Source organism: Schistocerca piceifrons, chromosome 2, assembly GCF_021461385.2.
Source record: "Schistocerca piceifrons isolate TAMUIC-IGC-003096 chromosome 2, iqSchPice1.1, whole genome shotgun sequence".
Classification (NCBI taxonomy): Eukaryota; Metazoa; Arthropoda; class Insecta; order Orthoptera; family Acrididae; genus Schistocerca; species Schistocerca piceifrons.
The window spans coordinates 306723484-306738956 of record NC_060139.1 but is presented as its reverse complement, the minus strand read 5'-3'; positions in this window follow the sequence as shown (position 1 = coordinate 306738956).

Sequence of the window (15473 nt, the reverse complement as noted above, 5' to 3'; positions counted from 1 at the left end):
ACGAGCAACATGTGAAAGCAGCCTGCTTGCACACTGTCATGTGCACGTTACGAAAGCTGAAAGGTGCTTTAACTTTCTTAAGCCAGGTTTCCACCGGCATGACTTCCTTAAAAGTGCATACCTCCACCTCCTTTTGGATAGGTACTGTAAGTCAACGTATATGTGGAGAAACTCAATTTGCACACAGTCATGCCAACTCACACGTAAGTTACGAAAGTTAAAAAGTGCTCTACTTTCTTGCATAATGGCGCTACTCCCAGCATCGCCCACGAGCTTCGGCAGCGACCAGTGGATGGGTCAGCTGTCATTCTGCTCAGATTCGTTCGACAGCACAGGTCTAGAATCGTTTGTTTATGCACGTAAAAGCTAGCGTCATGCCAAAATAACCTGCTTAGTCTACAACTATGTAAATTAATCTTTTCTCAAGTAGCAAAATGTTCATCAGTGCTGTGATATAAATATCATTCTAATATTCAGCAACTTCTTATTATTACTAATCTGTCATAAAGTAACATGCCATGGTTTGAAGCGATGAAATTGATAAAAAGTATTGTACCTGAAAGAGCGAACTTGCTGAGGTTCGAATTACTGCAGAACAGCCAGTAATGTAAATGTGTTTTTTTTTTAAATAATGATCATAAATTTTTGCTTTAGTTATTGAGTGTAAATAACACAGTGTAATGGAAACTTATTCATGGCTATAGAGATTTAAAACTAATCTTGACCTTCATTATGATCCTACCTAAATGTAACAATGTACGAATTGGAGTTATGTTTGAGTAATGAGTGTTCTGCACAGTAGCACAAATTTTGGTTACAAAATTAACTACTGTACCAGTAAAACAAACATATAATTACAGCACTTAGGATCTGTCATAACCTTGCCTAACTCTATAAACAAAAACAAAGCTGAACTGTGGAGACAAAAATCTCACTTTCCGATGATTCTTCAGTGTATTGTTAATAACATAAAAATTTAGAAATACTGCTGTTTGGAACGCAATACTTCTATTTCAGGGACTCCAGTTGCCAGATATTTCGTCGTACAGTTCCACAAATATGGTTCAAAAAGATTTCAAAATTGATTTTACTCATTTGAAAATGACTTCTGATTGAAACATAGTCCTAGGGAGATAACTCCCTCCCTAGTGTATTGGAAGATCCCGAACGATTTTTATGAGATGCTGATTTCCATATCCAGTATTTGTGGGTACGTTTTATCTTCGTCAACGCCACTATAGGCACTTAAGCTAAGATCTGCTCAATTCCCATACAAATAATTTCACTTGTCATCACCCCAAAAGACACGTGAGTAACATTTACAAGTTTGGCGTGTGGTAACACTAATCTTCATTTAAGTGTAGCAGTGGAATGATGCATGTGTAAGAAATTCAGGCTTTGGAAACCCGACTTACACAATATTGCTTCGTCCGCCATCACCTACAATATTTTTTATCCCGTTGCAATGATAACAATTTCTTGCTTCAGTCACTGAGAGTAAATACTATGGTGAAACTGAAATTTATTTGTGACTTTAGAGGTTTTAAACTACTCTTGACCCTCATTAAAATACTATGTAAACAGATCACAGTATGGTGAAGGAGCCACCCTTATGTGACAACATATATTCTAAGTTTGAGGTTGAAAATGGTGTTAAGTAGACCATAACCTATAGGAACCCTGAGAAAACAGACTGGGATTCCTATAGGAAAGACATAAACTCAATCTTATCTAGAGTCAGAACTTCGATAAGGAATCCAGTAGATTCTGGGGGGGATGGCAAAGCAGTGAAGTCAGCCATTACGACCCCACATTTAGAAGACTGTCCTATCACCAAGAAGTGCACAAACAGGAATGTCCTTGGTGGAACAACAATCTGGAAGAGTGCAGGAAGCAGGTAAGAAAACTGTTCAGCCTTGCAAAAAAAAAAAATCCTCACTAGAATACCAACTAATCCAAGAGGTGCTTCATGGATGAAGTATGGTCAGTATACAAGGACAGTGAATGAGATGCTGGATGTGCTCCTCAAGCCTCACTTCCCTCAATGCAAGCTGACAGAGAACGCAGGTCAGGAGTGAGTCAATGAAGACACCAGTTTACAGGTAATCAAATGGATAACAGGGAATCTGCCAGAGAAAGTGCTGATTTTTAAAAAATCCAGTGGGTAGTGAGGATATTTCAATTGCTCAGTCACTAGGCCCAGAAAGTATCTTTCCAGCTGTGCTACAACACCAGGAGAGGATGTAATTCGATTCCTTTGTAGATTGTGTAGAGTCAGACCAGCAGCAGCAATCACTCCCAATGCTTGGAGGACAGAGAGGGTTGCTTTCATTCTGAAGCCATGAAGAACTGATAATACCAAGGCCAATGATATGAGATTAACCAGTCTGTCTGCCTTTCTTTCAAAGACATTAAACAACTTGGTTTATGTGCACATTAGGGAGAAGATGTTAACTGTGATTCTTCTAAATGTAACCCAACATACATATCACCCAGGTGAAGCATGTGAAACAACACTTCACCAGCTTGTAGGGAAAGTGGGAAAATTATTGCACCTTCAGGAAATAGCTCTCTGTTTCTTCCTGGATGTCTAGGGAGCTTTTAGTAGCATGACATTTGGAACTGTGGTCAGAGCTACTGAAGAGCATGGCACAGAGACCACCATATGCAGATGCATTTAGGCCATGCTAAGTAGACGAAAGGTAGGACCCACCACGATGAATGAAAAAATCTCTATCAACACCACCAGGGAGTATCCAAATGGAGGGAGTCTTGAAACTACTACTGTGGAAGCTATTGGTGAATGAACTCATTGAAGAGTTCAGTACTAGAGGCTACTTTTTCCTAGGATACAAAGATGATTTAGGCATAATAATACTTGACAAATTTAGTAGTACTGTCAGAACGATGGCACAATATGCATTAGACACTGTATCAAAGTGGTGCAGAAAACAGTATCTTAGGGTCAGTCCCAAGAAATCTGTTGCAGTACCATTTATGGGGAACCAGATCTAACACAAATATTGGAATCTCAAAGTCTTCAATGAAACTCTACCAGTAAAGGGGAAAACAGCAGGATAAAGCTGCTGTGGATCCCTGCTCACTGAGGCATTAGTGGCAATGAACAAGCTGATAGACTGGCCAGTACAGGTGCGACGACTCCATTTATTGGGCCAGAACCTATCCTAACCGTCACAAGGTGATGGTAAAATCAGAACTATGTAGCTGGATTAGGATGCAACATGTGCTTGTAGAATATTGGACTACAGTCCAAAAACAAATGCATGGCAAGTTAATGGTGCCAAAGCCATATAATTCTGAATCTGAACAGGAAACAGTTCCAATTCGTGTAAGGATTAATGACTGATCATAGGAACTGTAAGGAACAAGCATACACAATGGATGTAGAGGAAGCAGCCCCAAAGGGTAGTCTATGTGGTGAGGAAGAATATAGCCACAACACATTTAATCCTCCAGACTGAAGCTCTGGAGGGCAAATGATATTGAATATTCTTGTTGATAGGGCATGAAGAAATAATTTCTAATAAGGAACCAGGAGAGGGTCTCCTACTACTTCTGAAGGGCATAACTTGGCTTTAGTAGAATTAAAGGGAGAAAAAAGGCACAATAAACTCAGTTTCAATGCAGGCAACAGTCATCTAAGATCACTGTTGTTTTTGTCATCCTGCAGAAACCAAATCAAATGGTTACAAAATTGAGTACTGTACTGGTAAAACAAGTGTGTATTTACAGCGCCTGTGACTTATGAGAACCTTGATTAACTCTGAAAATAGAAAGAAAGCTGCAATGTCGAGATAAAAACCCTACATTCTGGTGTACCTCATCTTGAAGACTGGTATCGCCATTTTTAAAATCAAGGCACCATTGTCTCACTCGGCTTTCACTTATTATTTCTTTTCCATACACATCACAAAGGTAAGAATAAACTTCAATTGGTTTGCAACTTTTTGCCAACAAAAAACCACAGAATGCACCTCACAAGTGTCGGAATTTTATCATGCAACAAACATTTATCCCAACATAGAAAGCAAAGTAGCAGAGACACAGACCACACGCTACCATCGCTGGATGCGTACTGAGTATAGGAAGGTTATGGGACTGCAGCCCCCACTACGTCTGCGATAGACCAAAACGTCTGTTACTTTCTGGATAGCCCTCATAATTAAATGCAAAATTGCACAGCATCTCACACATGTATACATATTTGTTAGACATTTGTATAGTGTCACAAATACGGCTCAAAAAGATTTCAAAATTGATTTTACACACTGAAAAACAATTTTCGAACTAAAAGTCGTCCTCGGCAGATAACTCCCTTATTAGGGACTTGGATGTTCCCTGATGATTCTTATGAGATGCCCATTTCCATACCAGACATTTGTAGTTCCATTTTACTTCAGCGACATTTATATAATCTCTACAGCAAAAAGCAGTACAACTGCCATAGAAATAATTTCAGCTGTCATCGACTTAACAATCATGTAAGTAGCATTTCCATATTCGGCTTGTCGAAACGCTAACTTGCATGTAATGTACTGGGGGGGAGATGCACTTGTAAGAAATTCATCCATGTGGAAACCTGCCTTAAAGCTGTATTCCCAAGGGCGACGAGAAGCTTCCCACCTCTGCCACACTAGGCAGACAATGGGCCTCTGAAAACACCCTACTTGCTCATGGCACTGTGTGATAAGTCCATTGAAGCACCTGCGAGTGGGCTCACTTGCATATGCATGGCCGAAGTCACATCTATGCAAGAACTGCTACAACTTCTGGCTACTAGGAGTGTGGCTGTTAGCCGTTTAAACAGTGAGCAGCAAGCAGCCAGAACCAACCCAAAAAAAATTTTCTGACGCACCCATCTACCAAGTTTGCGCATCAGTACACCTGTATGAGATTTTTGGGAGGATGGGGGTTGGGTGAGAAAGGGCATTCGCAACGTAACTAATTTTATTGTTGTTGTTGTGGTCTTCAGTCCTGAGACTGGTTTGATGCAGCTCTCCATGCTACTCAATCCCGTGCAAGGTTGTTCATCTCCCAGTACCTACTGCAAACTACATCCTTCTGAATCTGCTTAGTGTATTCATCTCTTGGTCTCCCTCTACGATTTTTACCCTCCACGCTGCCCACCAATACTAAATTGGTGATCCCCTGATGCCTCAGAACATGTCCCACCAACCAATCCCTTCTTCTAGTCAAGTTGTGCCACAAACTCCTCTTCTCCCCAATTCTATTCAATACCTCCTCATTAGTTATGTGAGCTACCCATCTAATATTCAGCATTCTTCTGTAGCACCACATTTCGAAAGCTTCTATTCTCTTCTTGTCTAAACTATTTATCGTCCACGTTTCATTTCCATACATGGCTACACTCCATACAAATACTTTCAGAAACGACTTCCTGACATTTAAATCTATACTCGATATTAACAAATTTCTCTTCTTCAGAAACGCTTTCCTTGCCATTGCCAGTCTACATTTTATATCCTCTCTACTTCGACCACCATCAGTTATTTTGCTCCCAAAATAGCAAAACTCCTTTACTACTTTAAGCGTCTCATTTCCTAATCTAATTCCCTTAGCATCACCCAACTTAATTCGACTACATTCCATTATTTTCATTTTGATTTTGTTGATGTTCATCTTATACCCTCCTTTCAAGACAGGGTCCATTCCGTTCAGCTGCTGTTCCAGGTCCTTTGCTGTCTCTGACAGAATTACAATGTCATCGGCGAACCTCAAAGTTTTTATTTCTTCTCCATGGATTTTAATGCCAACTCCGAATTTTTCTTTTGTTTCCTTTATTGCTTGCTCAATATAGAGACTGCTTCCCTTTCATACCCCTCGACTCTTATAACTGCCATCTGGTTTCTGTACAAATTGTAAATAGCCTTTCGCTCCCTGGATTTTACCCATGCCACCTTCAGAATTTGAAAGAGAGTATTCCAGTCAACATCGTCAAAAGTTTTCTCTAAGTCTACAAATGCTAGAAACGTAATTTTGCCTGTCCTTAATCTATTTCTAAGATAAGTCCTAGGGTCAGTGTTGCCTCACGTGTTCCAACATTTCCACGGAATCCAAACTGACCTTCCCCGAGGTCGACTTCTACCAGTCTTTGCATTCATCTATAAAGAATTCGCGTTAGTATTTTGCAGCTGTGACTTATTATACTGATAGTTCGGTAATTTTCACATCTGTCAACACCCGCTTTCTTTGGGACTGGAATTATTATATTCTTCATGAAGTCTGAGGGTATTTCACCTGTCTCATACATCTCGCTCCCCAGATGGTAGATTTTTGTCAGGACTGGCTCTCCCTAGGCCGTCAGCAGTTCTAATTGAATGTTGTCTACTCCAGGGGCCTTGTTTCGACTCTGGTCTTTCAGTGCTCTGTCAAACTCTTCACGCAGTATCATATCTCCCATTTCATCTTCATCTACATACTCTTCCATTTCCATAATATTGTCCTCAAGTACATCGCCCTTGTATAGACCCTCTATATACTCCTTCCATCTTTCTGCTTTCCCTTCTTTGCTTAGAACTGGATTACCATCAAAGCTCTTGATATTCATACAAGTGGTTCTCCTTTCTCCAAAGGCAGTATCTATCTTACCCCTAGTGAGATAAGCCTCTACATCCTTACATTTGTCCTCTAGCCATCCCTGCTTAGCCATTTTGCACTGCCTGTCGATATCATTTTTGAGACGTTTGTTTTTCTTTTTGCCTGCTTCATTTACTGCATTTTTATATTTTCTCCTTTCATAAATTAAATCCAATATTTCTTCTGTTACCCAAGGGTTTGTACTAGCCCTCGTCTTTTTACCTATTTGATCCTCTGCTGCCTTCACTATTCATCCCTCAAAGCTACCCATTTTTTTCTACTGTATTTCTTTCCCCCATTCCTGTCAATTGTTCCCTGAAATTCTGTACAACCTCTGGTTCTTTCAGTTTATCCAGGTCCCATCTCCTTAAATTGCCACCTTTTTGCAGTGTCTTCAGTTTTAATCTACAGTTCATAACCAATAGATTGTGGTTAGAGTCCACATCTGCCCCTGGAAATGTCTTACAATTTAAAACCTAGTTCCTAAATCTCTGTGTTACCATTATATAATCTATCTGATACCTTTTAGTATCTCCAGGGTTCTTCCATGTATACAATTTTCTTTCATGATTCTTAAACCAAGTGTTAGCTATGATTAAGTTATGTATATATCATTATTTTCCTGTTTTCTGTTTTTACTTCACACACACCTTTCACATAAAATGAAAACAAAACAGATTTCTGTGGCAGAGCTATCAAGGGGAATAAAACACATCCTCATATTTACAGAAGACTATTTTCACTATATTAGCAGTTCAAACGTCGGGCTTGATGATCTGACGGTAAAATGTGCGCCTGTAAACAGAGAGAGAGGTTGAAGTATAAAACGTCACTCCGAGCACGGATTCTTCAGTTTTAGTTTTAGCCTAGCCTTCACCTCTCAATGATATGAAGAGTCCCCAGAAACAACTTATAGTTCGGTCCCCACATTAAACTGTCGATTCCGTTTCCCTGGTCAGATCACTGGTGTATGTTCAGGATGTGTAAGTCACCGAAGTGGTATCCAGCAGAAAGACTTGTACCCAGACACTGAGCCACACTAGATTATTATTATTATAGCAGATCGAGCATAAAACGTCATCATGAACAGTGAAGTTAATTTTGTTAATTTGTTAATGTAATTTGGCCTTTACTAATCGACAAAAACGAACTGTCTTTTTCCACATAGGTAGTCAATTTATTTGAAACAGTGTGTGTCATTCCGCACTACTGGCTCAGTTTCAAGTGCACATATGGCATTAACAGATAACATATTTTTAACTAACTAACCCCACCACCGCCCAAGAGCTTCAGCAGCTGCCACTAGATGGGCTTCCTCTTATTCTGCATTTATTCATTCAATGTCAAAGACCTTGAATCGTTTCTTTATGTATATGAATTATTAGTATGAGGAGAAAAAACTGATATTTGACTTTTCCCCAGGAGGTTGGAATCTATGGAGATTCCCTAACGCTATAAACATGAAGCCAGCAACATATGCCCTCCACCATATGTTGAAGACCAAAACAATGTGAGTAGCGTGTGCATGCTGTAATATTTTTCAACGAAAAACAGATGCAGATTTGTGTAAAAATTGTTGCTTGTGTTACCTTTGGATGGACAAAGAGAAGCAGAATGTCTGCTGTTACTTTTTACAAGTAAATGCTGTAGCTGAAATGATTCTCTTGGTTTAAATATGGATTATATGTTTCGATGTTTTTACTCACAAACATTAATGTTTATGATATGTATGTCTGGGAAGGACAGCGCAGTTAAATACAGCACAATATAATCAGAGCTTTTCCATAAATCTCAGTTTGATCGAACATCAACATCATATGTTCGTGTCAGAATCTTGTATTTTTTCATCGTTTCTTTCATACAAGTAGAAGGTAAGACGAAATAAATCTCGGGTGAACAGCCTGCTATGAGTGTGCATAGGACACAATATTTCGGCAATCGACCACGTTGCCATCATCAGGTGGTCGTTTACCGAAATATTGTTTCCTATTTACACTCATACCAGGCTGTTCACCTGAGGTTTATTTCGTCATAAAATATGCCTGGAGAAATTGAAGAATCATATGTAGAAGGTAAGTTGCACAACATTTTTCGTAAATAATTCTAATGTTTCAAGTGTATGATACCTATTTGTTTGACAGAATTTGATGTTCAACTTGTATACCTTTGCTGTTGCCAGCTGGTGTTACAGCAGCTGTCCATGTATTGTATACTTTACTTAAATTTTTACATTTCAGATAACCCACTGAGTGAATGTTGTGACTAGAAAACAAATTATTCATTTAAAAACTTCAACATATTGATACTTTTTTTTGCATATGTGATCATTCTGCACTGCACTGATTGCCGTGCTGAAATAGTTTTCTCTATTTTGAGAACAACTGCTCCAGAAAGTAATAACAATTTTTGTGCATCAAAAACACTGACATGGGCATTTGTTTGTTTTTTGGTGTTGTCAAAAGTTGTTTTCTGCAATCCAGGTGCACCACCTCATGACACTGTCGTTCATATCGAGATATTATGTGTGAAATAAATGTGCAAAATATGAAGAAAATCCAGCTTCTTCAGCAGGCGAATTATTGCCTCAGGCAGCAAACTAGTTACTTGATTCATGTGGTAAAGGTCTTGCAGAAGAAGAACTACATAGATGAATGGTATTTCAGTGCTTAATTATGTATCCAGTGTAAGAGTTATCACATCAGTTTGCCAAGACAACATATTCTGTCATTCCTACAAAATATTACTCAACTTGACGGTCTTATGCATCAAACCTTAACTTTTATTCTACAAGGGCATATTATTATGTCAGGGTTATATTTAATACTTGCTTGCCACATCCTAGAACAATAAGTGATAGCAAAATGGGGCACCTGCTTTCACTAGTGGTGCCATGTGTAAGTCAACAGAATTCTGTTGATTTAATGGTTGGTATGAGTAAATGTTTAAACAAGTTTCTATTTCTGAACTCGAGACATCAATGGTCAGTTGATAATCACTCAGTATTATAGTTTAATAAGACTCATGCAGTGAGAATACTGGAAGTCTTTTCTCACATAAACAAAAGCAAATGCAACTACAACAATCTAGTTCTACTTGAAGGGTAGTGAGCTAGATTTGTGATAAAGTGCACCAGTTAATAAGTTGCAAGATTATTTTGTTTTGTGTACATGAAATAAAGATATAATTTCACAAAGCATTGGAGTATTGTTTTGTTGTATATAAAACAATAATTTAAGTGTATAACTCATTTTTGTTGAAATTCCTTTTTACAGACATCAGCACTGAATATATGTGCACTGCTGATTGTAATGGTAAGCTAAAATTATTGCTAAAATATGTATTTCAAAAGGTTCAAATGGCTCTGAGCACTATGGGACTTAGCATCTGAGGTCATCAGTCTCCTCGAACTTAGAATTACTTAAACCTAACTACCTCAAGGACATCACACACATCCATGCCCTAGGCAGGATTTGAACCTGTGACTGTAGCAGTCGCGCAGATCCAGTCTGAAGCACCTAGAACCACTCGGCCACACCAGCTGGCAAAATATGCATTTCAGAATGTATAAAATTCTAAAATTCTCAAGTGAAATTGATAATATGTAGAATGACCTAAACATCATTAGAAGTGAAAAAATCTGTAATAGAGTCAAAGATATGCTTTATTTGACATGTAGTGTAAGCCTTTGATTTTAGTGATAATGCTTACTTGCATCTATACTCAGTCAAAAATTTCCATACAATATTGTCATATCCCTGTGCTTACAATTTGCAAATCGTACATTCTGGTAGTGAAATGGTCAGCAGGATCTAGTGCCGATTGTACTTTTAACTGTTACAGCTAAAGGCCAATTCACACTGACATCATCTCACATCACATCATGTCAAAACATTCCTTAACGCTCAACGGACAGACTCGTCACGTCATGTCATGCCAATTCCTGTCGAATTTTCTCCGGAAGAAAGTTTCGATGGTGTCATCGTCTGCCTATGTCGGACGTTAACCTATTTTCATCGCACACACTCACATTATAGTAGTGGAATGGTGGAATTCGTGTTTTTTGGTCATTTTAATTTTTTTTTATTATTTCGCTTTGTTTTCGTGGCATATTGCAAATGTTCCATGACGACTATGATACTTTTCCATTGAGTGTTCTTCCACAAGCGAGGTTAGATACTTGAAAGCGAAAAATGATTTAGATTTTACAATAACAGATGCAGATATAATACCCACACTGTGTATAAATAAGAACATAAGTTGATGATGCAATTTTATTAAATAACATTTGAAGCAAATAAGTCAACTCTAATGAACCAAAAAAATACAGTTATTTGCGACATTATTAGATACATAAGGAAAAATGGCTAATGTAAACAGACTCTGTTTAGTGCCTTATTAATATTGGTTGAAGTGTTTAATGTGCTTAATATTGGATTATGGTGTTGCGAGTTGGCTTCCATCTCTGCTCATTAAAACATTTTTTTTAAAAACTTATGTGAAATCAATTCTGTAAGTGTCACAGATTGGTGTTGGGAGTGACACACTAGAGATACGGACTGATCGAATTTTAGAAAATGCACATTGCATATCGCAAATTGATAACCACTCTATGCTGTATGATTGATTGAAAACATCTCGGATTTCTTCTGTGAATGACTACAGGTTCTAGATGTGCAATAGGCAGAAATGGACATTGTACGTTTGTAATAAAATCACACTAATGGGAGATTGGTGCCACATTGAAACAGTCCGAGAAAAGTTGAAAAATAAATTTGTAATACAATAAATATTGACATAAACATGTGATTTGGAGGATGAATAAAGATACAACACTCAGTAATTCAAAATCAGTTGCTTATATCAGAAATCCTTAATAACTATGGCCCACAATGCTTACATTCTAATGACTGGAAATAGACAAACACAGATAGCCAGGCTTCTCTAGTTGCTATCTAAAATTTTGAAGGCTGTGTTTTCTTTTATTACAGAAGTATTTAAACAAGAAATCTCTGACTATTAATCGACACATGAAATTTTCACACGCACACAAAATAATTCAAATAAAGGAGTCCTTATAGTGCCCCCTTGAATGACTACAAAACGGTGGGTTGCTTTATTTCGAGCAGTCATTCAACTTTTATATATCTAGAAAGAATAGTTAATCTAATGGCTATGTATTTATGTTACTTGTTCGATAAGAAACGTTTCAATAAATTTTCAGTTCGTTCATCCTTGGCAAAGGATTATGGTCAACAACATAAATGAGCAACAGGTTGTTATGAGGATGTTCGTTGATTCTAAGCACTTGTGGGTTTGTGTACATGACACAATGCTGGCTGTAAGTCTATCAGAGGAGTGACATCAGACGTGGATTGTGACTTCAGGAGTAGGTTGTGGCGTTAGGCACAGGTTGCATTATCGTTACCTAGGCGACGTCAGGTCAGCCAGTTTGGTTTCCTTAGTACATCTGAGGCCCATGTACACAGTACTGTCTTACTGCTTCTCACCCCAGTGTCTGCTTACTCTCATGCAACAGTTCCAAAGTTACAGAATAAATGAAACATTTGTATCATGCTATCTGTCTCTTGAAAAAGATGCACTTCTACAGTGCATACAGAGATAAAATATGGAGATAAATACATATACCATAGGTAAAGTTTGAGCAGTAACATGAGTTTAGGACTTCCATACTATGAACAATATGAGTTATTTCTTAATGAAGAAACTTTGACATCGCCCACCGTAAAAGCACAGTTTGAATTCAGACGAAATTAAACATTCGTTTCTCCTTTTTTTATCGTTATAATATGCCACTTATCTACAAGAGTTAGAAGTTGATAAGTTGACACGAATATTAGTGTGTCCATCTTCATTTACATATACATGTTTTAGCATGTGTATTTGAATGTCTAGTAATGTGCATTGCTCTTTGGTAGCACACCCTCTTGGAGGATGTAGCTTCAGTTTTTCCTTGTGGCAAGTGGGTACTTCAGAATCTGACAGAAATGCTGTTTTCTAGTCCTAATGTTCCTTTAGCACCCGTCCAGAGTTCAGGATTAGACACAATGCACTAATTCCTACCCCAATATGCAATTGGTCATTGTTTATCACTTAAACACTACTAGTCTTTTTTTTTCACTATAATAGAAGTTCAGGTATTTTCATAAGTTATTTCTTATACAATATTTAAAGATTTTCTGCCCAAGTTACACCATCTACTAAATCCGTTTTTTAACCAGTCACATATTTTTTATAAATTTCACCTATCCTAGTTCCAGTCTTTTAAAATATACTTTAGAATCTGGGTGTAGGGTTCATATATCATGAAGCTAATATTTCATTTTCTTATATACACATAAAAGTCAACTCAGTGACTACAGCACACCACTCCCTGAAGTATGTGAGTGCAAATAGCACAGTGCCTGATGCTCACCAAAAAGGACCAGAGGAAAAAACTTCTAGTTCTAAGTTTTGCATCAACAGTACACTACCATTCATTTCGTAAGGGTGTACTGCTGATGTTTATTTTATGAATAGGCTAGTACTTTATGTAAAGACATGTGACTGTGTTACATTTGGATGTACATGGCACACAATACAGTATATCTGTATAAATACTTTCACTTATTGATGGGACATCATTCTCTGGTGTTTCGCTATTTGCTGAGTTTCATCATTTCATGACCATCCTTTACTATTTCAACAAAATAAGTGTCATAATATTGAAACGTGTTAAACATAGAAGGTATTCAGCAACGTGGAAGTCTGAGATGCACCGTTGCAATCAGAGAAAACGACGTTATACCTATACAGGTGAAAATAATTAGTATCATAATAAACATGGAAAAACCATAGATAATACTGAGTTGTTGCAATGCACATCTTCTTCATATTAATACAAGTCTACACATGCAAATGTATAAATACGACTCCTGCTAGTATAGATCGTGGTTCACTAATGTGTACACATATTGCAAATAAAATGCTCATTGCTGTTTTGGAATGAGCATCAGGATTGTGATGTTTCATGTGTTTTAGTTCATTGGGCAAAGGGGCTGTAGCAGTATATAACTTTACAGACTTTGAAAAAACATCACGTAATTCAGTAATTTATGGACAGGCAACTTCAAGAGCAAATATGTCAAGTGTTTTGCTAGGCAAAATAGAGCGCAATTCAATCCTATTAATTTGATTGATGGCTTTTGCTTTCTGACAGGTGACACAAGTGCTTAGTAATCGATGTACTCCTCTTTTCGTCACATTTTGGGAAACTAGCAAAATAGGTTAAGTTTCCTTACACACTTTGTCATACTGTAATGTCCTCAGGCATGATGTGTATAGCAAATAAGTTTATCTACATTTTCAGATGATTTCATATACAACAAGGTGTAACATTATTCCAAACTGCTTGCACTATTCTGTTTCAGCTGCCTTCTCACCTTGCGCCAAAGTGGAATTGCTTCTTGTAGTTATTTCATGTTCCTGCACCTGTCGATGTTGTGTTCTGCCCACTTATCTAATATGAGTTGCCTAGGCAACCTGCTTCTCGGATCGTCAGACAACAATTTAAGCAAACAGTATTAACTGATTTTTATTACAGTAAGATAATTGACAATAATTAACTTTGTGAATTTACAATGGGATGTCACAAGCAAAGGGCGACATGAAACATAAGCAATCTCTTCAGTATATACAACTCCAAAAACAAGTCCACTAATAATGTTCATAAGTCACTGCTGTAGAGTTCTTAGATCGGCAAGACTTCATCTCGGAGACAGTCAGGCGGGGCGACGCTGATGTTCTCTTCATGTAGATTGTGCTACCATCTCTTTGTAGCCCTAGAGAGGGGTCAATCAGCCTACAACTGGCTGATGTCTTCTCACAGCCCTCTCTGCTGTAATATTCCTGGCCGACGTGCCAGCACTTGATATTACTCTGGAACAGTCAATACACTGCATCGGTAGTGTTTGTCTTTCATGAGTAAGATAGCGATAGTCTGTTACTTGTTATAGGGTTTCTGCATTTTCGGTTTGATCTTGTGGCAGTCTATACCATGGATGAGCTACAATATTTTGTTTTCCTGCTATGTGCATTACTTCAAATGAATATTCTTGAAAGACCATGCCCATTGAATCATATTATTTTCTTTCTTTTCTTTTCTTATATATAAGCTATATGATATTTGAATTAGCTATAAACCAAAGACACCGCCAAAAGTAAATTAACTAGTTGTTTTGTGGCAAGGATAACGTTTCGATACATTGTTAAATATCTGTCTGAAACAAAGTAAGAAATAAGCTCTTCAGTTTGTTAATTCTTGTATCTTCACCCTTTTGTTTCAGGAATAGGCAGCGTACAGATGTATGCCTGCATCCATCGTACCGGCATTGTTCAAAATGGGTATTTTAACCCCATTAGTCAAAACTTCCAGGCTGAGAGACCATGGTCGATCTGTATAACTTCTTCCTGACATTTTGTTACCAACTGCAGGCAACATCTTCCGAGGTGGGTCAACGACTGGGTGCCAGGCTGTGGAGGGACCGTTTATGTAAAGCACATAGAGGGTACCAACATATAATATGTGGGGCCAACTGTAAGTCTATCTCTGACTAATGTCATTATTCTAGATTGATGGTAATAGATTGTCGCATCGTTGGTACAAAGTCGACCGCCATATCTTATATAACTTTCAGCCTTCCTCTTTTCAAAAATGGCTCTTAGCACTATGGAACTTAACTTCTGAGGTCATCAGTCACCTAGAACTTAGAACTACTTAAACCTAACTAACCTAAGGACATCACACACATCCATGCCCGAGGCAGTATTCGAACCTGCGACCGTAGCGGTCGCGTGGT